At 44.0% G+C, this 12,032-nt stretch overlaps 1 protein-coding gene across 50 annotated transcripts in view; it reads left to right on the top strand.

Annotated features, from left to right (window-relative positions):
* LOC144576462 (uncharacterized) overlaps nt 1-12,032 on the top strand; it is a 61,804-nt gene that overhangs the window by 29,250 nt on the left and 20,522 nt on the right. For 40 of the 50 annotated variants that reach the window (XR_013526007.1, XR_013526018.1, XR_013526022.1 and 37 more), the window contains 6 exons: nt 2,425-2,612; nt 3,317-3,412; nt 5,634-5,722; nt 7,689-7,791; nt 8,329-8,433; nt 11,111-11,259. The gene's annotated coding sequence lies outside the window, so the exon portion shown is untranslated. Of the gene's footprint in view, nt 1-2,424; nt 2,613-3,316; nt 3,413-5,633; nt 5,723-7,670; nt 7,792-8,328; nt 8,434-9,936; nt 11,260-11,496; nt 11,660-12,032 lie in introns of those variants that run through there. The other 10 variants (XR_013526005.1, XR_013526011.1, XR_013526008.1 and 7 more) reach the window with 7 other exon arrangements.

Consider the following 12,032-nt stretch of genomic DNA (forward strand, 5'->3'; position numbering starts at 1 on the left):
ATTCCATACCCTTTTTTGTAGTCTCATGTTGAAGATCTCTATGAAGAAAGCCTTCCCAAAGGAATTTGTTGTTGTTCTTCTTGAGACAGTTTTCACTCTTGTCACCCAGGTTGGAGTGCTGTGGTGTGATTTTGTCTCATTGGCTCTTGGGTTCAGGCAGTTCTCCTACCTCACAGTCGCCCACCACCATACAAGACTAATTTTTGTGTTAGTAGAGAAGGGGTTTCTCTATGTTGGCCAGGCTGGTCTTGAACTCCTGACCTCAGGTGATACTAGGTGGAATAAGGGGGATGGGTGTGATTGGGGCAGCCTTTATGATAGGCGATGGGCACCTTCCGCAGTCGACTTCACCTCTTTCTGAAACTTCCACTTTTTACTCTCAGCTCTAACAATTGGTTCTTTTTTATTTTATAGAAAGGTTGTTAGAATTAGGTTTATATAGTTTCCTGTTAAATCGACAGAATAATTTTATTTAACATCATTCTTTAGTGTGACTGAAAGCCTCTAATTTTTTACTGTTGTTTGTTTATGGGTATATTTCTTTTTCCAGATATGATAACTGTATCATTCTGTGTGTTTCTTATTTCACAGAGTTCCTATAGTAGATCCTCTCAGATTTGGTGCTAATGACATGAAGTAAGAATTTAATACAAATCTTAGATGTTAGAGGAAAGCCAATCTAAGATCAAAGAAATTAATCTCTTTCAAGTTGAGGTGTGGAGGTAGAGGCAATTGGATAAATGAATCCAGAAGTAAGGAGAAAAATCTGGTAGTAGATGTAATTTTGGATTTTATAGTAGTGTTTTGGTAGCACTTGTTGATGTCACCAAAATAATTCATCGATGAGCTCCCTCAGAGCTCCCCATTTCTTTTTAAAGAAACCAGGTCTTGTTATGTTTGGGCGTGACTAGAACATTTGGGCTCATGTTATCCTCCTGCCTCAGTGTCCTAAGTGGCTGGGGCTACAGGCATGTGTTACCATGCCCAGCTTTGGACCCCTCTGAGCCATCAGGTTGCAAAATATTTAAATTTACATACAAAGGTGCAAGGGAGATCTCTATATAAATAGCACCATGTGAATTGCTAGAATCTTTCTTTTTAGAATTCTGTTAGGATGTGGCTTCAGAGCAGGGAATAGTAAATTAATTTTTGCTTTATTTTTGTTTTTCTTTTTGAAGCAGATTCTCACTCTGTTGCCCAGGCTGGAGTCCAGCGGCATGATCTTGGTCACTGTAGCCTCTTTCTGCTGGGTGCAAGTGATTCTCTTGCCTCAGCCTCCCGAGTAGCTGGGATTACAGGTACCTGTCACCACATTTGGCTAATATCTTGTGTGTGTATTTTTGGTAGAGACAGGGTTTCACCATGTTGGCCAGGTTGGTCTCTTAACTTCTGACCCAAGTGATCCACCTGCCTCGGCCTCCAAAAGTGCTGGAATTATAGGAGTGAGCCACTGCTCCTGACCATTTTTTTTAAAACATTTTTAAATTATAGCATTTATACCTATTCAAAAGTAGAGAAAATAGTACAATAAACACTAAAATACCCGTTTGTCAATTTCTGTGACCATTAAGATTGTCCACATTTTGTTCTGCTATTCTTTTACCTCCCTTTGCGGGAATATTATAAAGCAAATCGCAGTCATCGCATCATTTTATCTCTTCAGTGTGCATCCCCGCACAGCCACTCCCTCATCGTATCTGACAAATTTAGCAGTGATTTTTTGGTGTCAGCTCATATGTAGCCCTTAGTTGAGTTTCCTTACTCTTATGTGAACAGTATCACATTTCCTCATTATCTGAAAACATGTTGTTTTAAATCTGGCTTTAAACAGTCTTCATGTGTTAACGTTGGTTAACGTTGTTCTGCCTCTTTTAATTTCAATCAGCCTCTGCTTACTATTTTTCATTCCCGTTCCATGAATTCTTTGTGGAGAGTTAATTCTTATTAAATAGCATGCTCACGTGGTTGAAGGGGTAAAGAACATTGATCTCATGGCTGCAGTGCAGATGAAAGTGTAGCCTGAAATGCGCTACCGTAAGGCAGCCAATGGAGGAGGGTTATTGCAGTCACGAGCAGATAGTAGCGAAAAGCTGCTTCCAAATAGTGTTTATGGCTGGGCACATTGGCTCTTGCCTGTAATCCCAGCACTTTGGGAGGCCAAGGTGGGTGGATCAGCTGAAGTCAGGAGTTGGAGACCAGCCTGGCCAACATAGTTACGCCCTGTCTCTACTAAAAATATACAAAAATTAGACAGGCATGCTGGCAGGCACCTGTAATCTCAGCTACTTGGGAGACTGAGGCATGAGAATTGCTTGAACCCGAGAGGCAGAGATTGCAAGGAATCGAGATCATGCCACTGCACACCAGCTTCAGTTCTGTTGTTTATTGTCTACAATGATTTTCTTTCTTTGTCTTCTGTTTAAGGATATTGAAAAACAAAGTTTAATCTTTGAAGATTGTTTTTAAGACCAAAAATTTGAAGGACATGCGAATGATCTGTGTGTGGAAGAAGTACTGGAAGACATTCCTTTCAGAAGTCCCTCATGATAGGGAATCCCAAGGCTGGAAAACATCATTCAAGTGGGCAATCAAATTAAATTTGTTATGAAAAGGTAAGATGATAACCTGCAGACACAGATTCGGTGTCTTCCCTAAGGAGACATTAATTTGATTAATTTGGGCCTTTTGTCTCCCTCTCGTGACTTCTTTGTACTTACAATTCACGTTTAGTTTCACTAAGATTTAGTTCACTTAGTTTCACTTTGTACTTACAATTTCACGTTTAGTTTCACTAAGATTTATTTAGTGTAAGTATCAGATGAATAAAATATGCCCTTCCATACAGAATACAGTGTAAGAGTTGGGCTAGGGTATCATCAGCTTTTAGAGAGTGATTGCAGCTAATTGACTCCTTGTTCATTCTTGCATTTATTCAGTATAGAAGCAGCAACAGAGGTTTTAAGTTAACATGCTTGTGGATAATTAACATGGTTAAAAGAGTGGTTTTAAGAATGATAAAAACTTTTGGTTCTGAGGTCCAGAATAAATACCATTAAAAAGTAATTCTTTTTCAACCTCCCCCTTAGAGGAGCAGCTAGCATGAAGTTTACATGAGTAAACGGAGTCGAGAAAAAGGAATGTGGGGTAAACAGACTGAACCAGGGAAGCTTTTATTATCTTAATCTTCACCTTATGACTTAAAGCTCGAATGTAAGAACTGGCTGTCTTCAGCCTGGCTCATTAAAACTTTTCGGCTTCCCAAAGGTTTGAGACTATGCTCTATACTTCCCTAATATTTCCCTTAATATGTTTCCAGCCACCCTGAGTGAATCCCAGCACTGCCATATATAAAATATATCCTTCGTTATATTTCCTATTTGATGTCTGACTCCCCCTCCTCCTTCACTAACATGTAAGTAAGGGATGGGATTTCGTCTGTTTTGTTTTGTTGTAACCCTAAATACCTAGAAGGTGCTCAGTAAATATTTGTTGTTTGAATGAATAAATCAGCCTATTGTTGAATCAGTCAGTCCTGTGTGGAAGGGACTTCTCATGCCAGTGGTGCATATCTGTATGATAGCTGGCATAGGGAGGGATGTGGTCAGAATGGCTCTGTCCATGTGGACTAGTTTTGCTTATCATAATCCCAGCAGGCTCCTATCGGGGTTAAGCCACAGTTTCAACCTTATTAATTAGTATCATTCTTTAATCATAAAGCCAGAGGATGTTAAGATTGGAATTGATCTGGGAGACTATTCAGTCTGTTTTTCTGTTGATTGACGTGAGAATAACAGAGCCTAGCGAAAGTAAGCTGATTACTCACAATCGTAAAGCTTTAGAGGTCAACCTGAAATTGGGCTTCTGATGTGAGATTCTGTAGTGTCTCCTTCATGTGTTCCCCCTGGCTGAGACAGTTCATGGGCTTTCAGGTTTGACATTTTTCTCTGCAGTCTCTAAGCAGAAGCTTTTATGTGGACATTCTAGGTTAGCACAGATGGGCAATGACCCTGCAATGTGTGCATAATCCCAAAGGCCAACCACTGTGGATGGGAACTATCCCAGATGTGTCAGGAGTACCACAGGCATGCTCACTTCTCTATTCATTGGAGCTGTATACAGTGGAAAGGAAACCCAAACCAAGACACTTTGCTGCTTCAGTTCTTTTATTACATGTCACAGTCCAGTATGTCTCCATTTAAATTCAGACTTTTTGATGAATCATCAGACCAGCTGCAGGCCCTTTGGGTCAGAAGTCTTGATCTGACTAACTGTTCATTTTCTTAATGGAATTCCTTACTTCAGGCATTTGTGTGTAGCTGGTCTATTGTGGAGTTGTCAGAGAAGTGTGGAGCCCTCTCTTTTTGGGACAGTCGGTTCTTTCAGTGTAGCATGTCCTGAAGCGGGGCTGTCTCCATTCTCTTTGTGTGTGAAGTCTTGTGTTAAGCAGGGTGAAGGGAGAGAGGACTCCTAAAGAGAAAACCTCCTTTAGCATTGGCTGAAACATGTTTGTGAACTGACCAAGATGTAATTGGATGGCATGAAAAAGACTACAGTTTATTTAATTATCTTGCTATCTGGTTTGTGGTACATGGTGCCTTAAATTGGGTTTAGAAGAAACTTGGCAGATGGAATTTTGTCCTGTTGCCCAGGCTGGAGTGTAGTGGTGTGATCTCATCTCACTGCAACCTTTGCCTCCTGGATTCAAGTGATTCTCCTGCCTCAGCCTCTTAAGTAGCTGGGATCACAGGCACCTGCCACCATGCCTGGCTAATTTTTATATTTTTAGTAGAGACGAGGTTTTACCATATTGGCCAGGCTGCTCTCAAACTCCTGACCCCAAACGATCTGCCCACCTCGGCCTCACAAATCGTTGGGATGACAGATGTGAGCCACTGCGCCCGGCCGAGGGTGTCATGTTTACTTCTACTCCCTGTGGCCTCTTCTACAATACCAATCATGCATGGAGCCCATGGTTTTGCTGCACCTAGTCTTACTCAAACAAAGGCTCTGGACTTTCATAGTTTACACTGACATATTCTAGTTTTCCCCTGAAATGTACTCTGAGGATGTTGATTTCCAGATAGCCATTCTTGGCTTCCAGATAGTTATTTTTGTGTGAAGGGAATTTCAAGTATTTTGAGTATAGTAGCCACACCACTTAGCTTCATTTAGGTTTGGTTACAAAATGTATTTTAGCTTAGTTTTCTTAGATTAAGTGGGCAAAGACAGGGCGGAAGCTTTTGGGAGGCTGAGGTGGGTAGATCACGAGGTCAGGAGTTTGAGACTGATGTGGCCAACATGGTGAAATCCTGTCTTTACTAAAAATACAAAAGTTAGCTGAGCATGGTGGTGCGTACTTATAATCCCCACCACTTGGGAGGCTGAGGCAGGTGAATTGCTTGAACCGAGGAGTCTCTTGAGAAGTTGGGACTACAGCACATGCCACCATATTCAGCTAATTTTTAAAAATTTTTAGTGGAGACAAGGTTTCTCTATGTCACCCAGACTGGTTTCAAACTCCTGGACCTAAGTGATCCACCTGCCTTGGCCTTTCAAACTGCTGCAATTACAGGTGAGAACCACCATGCCTGTTTTTTATCTCATTTTTCTCTCTTCCTTTTGTTCTTTGGTAGATGGAAATGTGTCAGGTACCAGCTATTCGTCCAATGACTGCTCCTGAGTTCCAAATTCACCCTTCACTGCCTGCTCTGCAAACATAGAGGTGGGTTCCTTAAATGCTTCCTCTGTCAACTGGTGCATTATTAAATGTTGTCAGTACATGGTGCTGTTGTAAGGGGCGTTCTAAGAGGCTTTTGTTTCTAGTCGTGTGCACATCTTCACAGGCGCTGAGCTTTTGCTGCACCAGGCTGCTGCCCTGCATGGTGCTTAGCAGCAGGCAGTGACCAGCAGTTTCTCTGCATTTGCCTGGGTGGTTTTGTGGTGAGACAACTGTTTACTAATAGGTAAAGCTAGCACCCTAGAAGGTGGATTTTCAGCAAATTGCAGAGGGCATATTGCTAGCATGTTCCACCATGTGGTAATGCAGCACTTCTGCCATTGAATTACCCACGACTGTGCCCTCTCCAAGGGGGCCTGGATCTCAGCCTGAGTGGGGAATCCCTTCCTTGGTCACTCGATCTCAGTGTAGGGACAGTAGGAAGTTACTGCTCATTGTAACAGCTGGTCCTATACTTTGTTTTTCTGAGGCAGGGTCTCTCTAGCCCAGTCTAAAGTGCAGTGGTGAAATCATGGCTCACCGCAGCCTTAACCTCCTGGGCTGAAGCAATTTTTTCACCTCAGCCTCCCAAGTAACCAGGACTACAAGTGTGTGCCACCACACCTGGCCTTTGTTTTCTTTTTCTGGTAGAGCCAGGGTCTCACTGTGTTTCCAAGGTGGTCTCAAACTGCTGGCCTCAAGCAGTCCTCCTGCCTTGGCTTCCCAAATTGCTGCAATTGTAAGCATGAGCCACCATGTCTGGCCTCTGCTAGCCCTATGTTCTCTAGAGTTCTCTTTACTTTTGTAGCCAATCTCTCATATGGTGTTTTCTGGTTACATAGTTGCTTTTTTTATTTTAAATTTTTCCACTTTAAACTTTGGGTAATTTATGCCTTTTGATTGGACTCTGACATATACAGAACTGATTCTAGGAAGGGTTCTGGGAGAAAGACCCACAAAAAATGGGATTTGGGCATAGGTTTGGTTATCCAAGGGGCAGCGTTGAACTTCTTGTCAATGGGAAATGGGATGCTGGTGATTTTCAGGAAGTGACCTCATAATGTTTCAAGGTGCCACTTACTGTTGATTGTGATGAAATGCCAGCTGAGACACATGCCTTAGGAGCTAAGTGGCTTCTGTACTTGACCACGATGAAGACTGGTGTGGGGAGGGTCCTTTTGGATGCAGTGGAGCAGGGGCACCTAATCCCTGAATCACAGGCCTGTACTTGGCCACACAGCAGGAGGTGAGCAGCAGGTGGGCGAGCAAAGCTTCATCTGTATTTACGGCCACTCCCCTCTTTGCCACCTGATCTCCACCTCCTGTCCGGTCAGTGGCAGCATTAGATTCTCATAGGAGCAGGAACCCTATTGTGTAACTGTGCATGCAAGGGTTCTACCTTGCTCTGTCTTTATGAGAATCTAATGCCTGATAACCTGTCACTATTTTTCATCACCCCCAGATGGGACCATCTAGTTTCAGGAAAACAGACAAGCTCAGGACTCCCACTGATTGTACATGATGGCGAGTTATATGATTATTATATACTACAGTGTAATAATTACAAAGTGCACAATACATGTGATGTGCTTGAAGTATTCCAAAACGGACCCCCTGCCCCCAGTCTGTGGAAAAACTGTCTTCCATGATATTGGTTTCTGGTACCATAAAACCTGGGGACTGCTGCGCTTGAGCGCTCACAGAGAGAAGAACGCAAAGCTCACGTCTTAGCATAAGTCACGGTCTAAGATCCAGAGAGCTTCCATGATAGCCCAAACACAATTCCATATTTCTTGTTTCCACAGGGTTGATATTATGAAAAATCAAACACAAACTTAAATGTGTGAATTGCTGAATTACAATGACAGTTGAATTCACTGCATCACCAAGGTTCTCATGAGAACATTGGGGCGCTAATAGGTGAAGAATGGGATTCTTTTTCTCTTTGAGACAGTCTCCCTCTGTTGCCCAGGCTGGAGCACGGCGGTGTGATCTCGGCTCACTGCAGTCTCAACCTCCCGGGCTTAAGCTGTCCTCCTGCCTCAGCCTCTGGGGTAGCTGAGGTATGACCACAGGTACGAGCCACCACACCCAACTAACATTTTGTGTTTTGTAGAGATGTGGTTTCACCACATTGCTCAGGCTGGTCTTAAACTCCTGGGCTCAAGACATCCACCCACCTTAGACTTCTAAAGTTTTGAGATTATAGGCAGCAGCCGCCATGCCTGGCCCGGGTTTCTTCGGTACTGGCTTATCGGGAAGGCCTCCAATTGTCTTCCTGACTTCCAGGCTTGCTCACTTCAGCCTGTTCACTGAAGCCAGAGGAATTTTTCTAAAAGGCAAATTTGGGTCAAAATGGTACTTGATTAAAACCTGCTGGTGACTGCCCATTGCCTTTAAGATAAAATCCAAACTAATTCGGCCACAGGGCCTGGTAAGAGCTGGCCTCGGCTTACCTTTCCAGTTTTATCCTGTACCACCCTCCCCATATCCCTCCCTTCCAGCCACGTGGAATGTCAGTTTCCTTGGGGGACTTTACTGGTGTCCTTCTTCAGGAAACCTTCCTCTACCCTCATCATCACTCTTTGACTCTCATCTTCGCTTATCTTTAGCCTCAGCCAAGATGTCTCACCCCATTCTCTATGATGCGACAAGAAGCCCCTTGGGAGCATTTCAGTCCCACTCTGTACTTCTGTCATTGTGCCCCTCACAGTCTGGTAAGTGTTGGCATACGATTGCTATATTAGTCTGTTTTGCATTGTTATAAGCATACATGTGAGGCTCATTAGTTTATAAATAAAAACGGTTGGCCAGGCACAGCAGCTCATGCCTTTAATCCCAGCACTTTGGGAAGCCGAGGCGGGCGGATCACAAGGTCAAGGGATTGGGATTATCCTGGCCAACATGGTGAAACCCCATTTCTACTAAAACACAAAAATTAGCTGGGCTTGCTGGTGCATGACTCTAATCCCAGCTACTCAGGAGGCTGAGGCAGGAGAATTACTTGAACCCAGGAGGCGGAGGTTGCAGTAAGCCTACATCGTGCCACTGCACTCCAGCCTGGATGATAGAGTGAGACTCCATCTCAAAATCATCGTCATCATCATAACAAACTTAGCTACGTATGGTGGTACATGCTTGTAATCCCAACTACTTGGGAGGCAAGATCACTTGAGCCCGGGAGATGGAATCTGCAGTGAGTCATAATCACCTCACTTTCCTTCAAGCCTGTGTGACAGAGGTGAACTCTGTATCCAGAAAAGAAAATAGTTATTGGGGAAAAAAGAGTAAACACGCAAAGGGGTCAGGAGAGTCCTGTGAATGTGGGTCATGTCAGCAGAGTGTAGGGACTACTGGGCAGGAGGGACTTGAAGAATGGGGTGGTGGAGACAAGGTCATTCATCCTAAACAGTTTGTTCTGTAGCATGTAGATCAAATATCTCATGTTGGCTGCTGGTGACTGAACTGGGCTTCCTGTTTCTGTGTTTGGTTTGACCATCACAATGTTGAAAAACCTTTGAAGTGAATACCTTGCCATTTGCTACAGTTCCTCCTGGTCTCTGGCATTACTCCAGCCTCCTTTCTTCATGTAGGTTGCCTGATCTGCTGAGACCTGTGTTTGCTCTCCCTGCAGACGGGTGGGTTGGAGGCGATTTAAGGAGCAACATTTAGTATATGAGATTTTATTTATGTATATATTTCTGTGTGTGTGTGTGCCTGTGTGTGAGCACGTGTGCGCACGTATGCGTGTGTATATATATACAAAACAATAGGTTGGGTGGGGTGGCTAAAGCCTATAATTCCAGCACTTTGGGGGGCCAAGGCAGGAGGATTAGTTTGACCTAGGAGTTCAAGACCAGCCTAGGCCACATAGCGGCCTTCTCTACAAAAAAATTTAAAAAATTAGGCACGGTGGCATGCACCTGTAATCCCAGCTACTTGGGAGGCTGACGTGGGAGGATCACTTGAGCCCAGGAGTTGAAAGCTGCAGTGAGCTGTGATCTCACAACTGTGCTCCAGTCTTGGTAACAGAGTGAGACCCTATCTCAGAAAAAAGAGAGAGAGAGAGAGAGAGGAGAGAGAGAGAGAGAGAGAGAGAGAGAGAGAGAGAGAGAGAGAGAGAGAGAGAGAGATCCAGCACTGCTGGGATTATACTTTTGAGTGCTCTTTAGGAGAAAACTATATTTTAATATTTCATTCTTCCTTAAAATTTTTTACAGTCTAGCAAACAATTTCTTCAACAAGGAGAAATAAATCTCATCCAAAGAGCCCTAGGAGGAAGGTCAGACTAAGAAAGTCAGAAGCACTGTAGTCGTTTTGAGCAGCTTCTATCTTCGGACTGCTAAGCTGGCCAGTGCCAGGCTGGGTCCATTTTCTCTTCTCTTTAATTCCTCAAACTGAAAGAGTCCTGATAGAATCTGAAGTCAGATCTGTAGATCAGCATGGACTCAGCAGTCTGCTATGTTGTGAGGTCTTACCCCAGGAACTACAGAATACAAAATGCAAGAGGAAGCTGGAATAGAGCATCTCCCGGTGAAATGAGAGCCAGAGATACGGCGGCAGTGCCACAATGGAGGCAGCCAGCTGTTATTTGGCAGTGCCTTGTGGAAAGGCTGTACTTTGGTTATATCTCCACAATCTGGAATGTGACCTTCAATATTATTGGTCCACAAACTCCAGTTTCTCATGTTTCCTGCATAGGTCAGTGTCGTAGGGAGTGGTTCGTCTTAGCAGAACTTCCTGGTTTTCATGGCAGGTGTTCCGTTTATCAATTGACATAGGAGGCATATTTCTCCTCTGGCAACCAGAAGATTTGTCCTTTCCCTCGGGACTCCCTTGAAGGTTCTTGGAAAACTAAGCAGAGGATGAGGAAAGGCTGTGAACACGCCTGCTGGTCCCTTCGTGTCCTACAAAAGAGCACACCTGTTCTGTAACCGGAAGACCCTTTTTATTAGTCAAGGCTGGACAGACTGAGGGGTGTGTGTGTGTAGACATGGTCTCACTCTGTCACCCAGGCTGGAGTGTAGTGGTGAGATCATTGCTCACAGCAGCTTCCACTTCCTGGGTTCAACTATCCTCCCACTTAAGCCTCCTAGGGTAGCTAGGACTATAGGAATGTGCTGCCATACCCAGCTCATTTTCTAATGTTTTTTGTAGAGATGAGGTTTCACTGTGTCACCAAGGCTGGTCTTAAACTCTTGGCCTCACGGGATCCTCCTGTCTTAGTCTCCCAGTGGGCTGGGATTATGGATATGAGGCACCTCACTTGACCTGTGATGAGTTTTCGACAATGTCATTCCTTTTGTACAGAAGCACCTAAGCCGAAGAGTCCCTTGAGAACAAGTACCATCCTGTGGTTTCATAACCTTTCTTCCATTTGTGTTTCTTGCCAAGTTAAATTTAAATTACATCTTATCAAGATGGATAAACCCAAGTTTTCCAGAGCTGGAATATAGAAAATGGATTGACCTATAAGTCCTACTCACCCATAGCCAAGGCATGGAGACCTCAACACACCTGGGCCCTAGACATCACCTTTCATTGTGAGTAGCTCTGAGATAACACTTCTGGTTGGTAAGTGCCCACTGGCCATAGTCTATGTAACAGCAAGTGAAGGAATAAAGAGTCAACAAAACATTTTCTGTTCCCAATTCTAGCATGAATGTGATTATATAATTATTCTATGAAGAATTTTCATATGCCACAGATCTGACCAAATTCTCAAGTGAACCGAAAAATTATATTTAAAAGTCAACCTTGTTTCTCACTCTGTTGCCCAGACTGGAGTGCAGTGGTGCAAAATTATGGCTCAGTGCAGCCTCAACCTCCTGGGCGAAAGCACTCCTTCCTCAGCCTCACAAGTAGCTGGGACTACAGATGCTTGCATGGATTTTGGTATTCACAGATATTGGGGAGTTGGAACCAATCCCCCCATATACCAAGGTACAAATGGTATGTTTTGTTTTGTTTTGTTTTTGAGACAGTCTTGCTCTGTTGCCTAGGCTGGAGTGCAATGGCACAATCTCAGCTCACTGCAACCTCCGCCTCCCAGGGTTAAGAGTGGGCTAAGATTACAGGTACCTGCCATCATGCCCAGCTAATTTTTGTATTTTCGTAGAGATAGGGTTTCACCATGTTGGCCAGACTGGTCTTGAACTCCTGACTGCAGGTGATCTGCCTGGCCTCAACCTCCCAAAGTGCTGGGATTATGGCTGAGAGTCTCTGTGCTGGGACTTTTTTTTTTTTTTCCGAGATGGAGTTTTGCTCTTTTGCTCCCAGGCTGGAGAGCAATGGTGCACTCTCAGCTCACCACAAC

Source organism: Callithrix jacchus, chromosome 14, assembly GCF_049354715.1.
Source record: "Callithrix jacchus isolate 240 chromosome 14, calJac240_pri, whole genome shotgun sequence".
Taxonomy (NCBI): domain Eukaryota; kingdom Metazoa; phylum Chordata; class Mammalia; order Primates; family Cebidae; genus Callithrix; species Callithrix jacchus.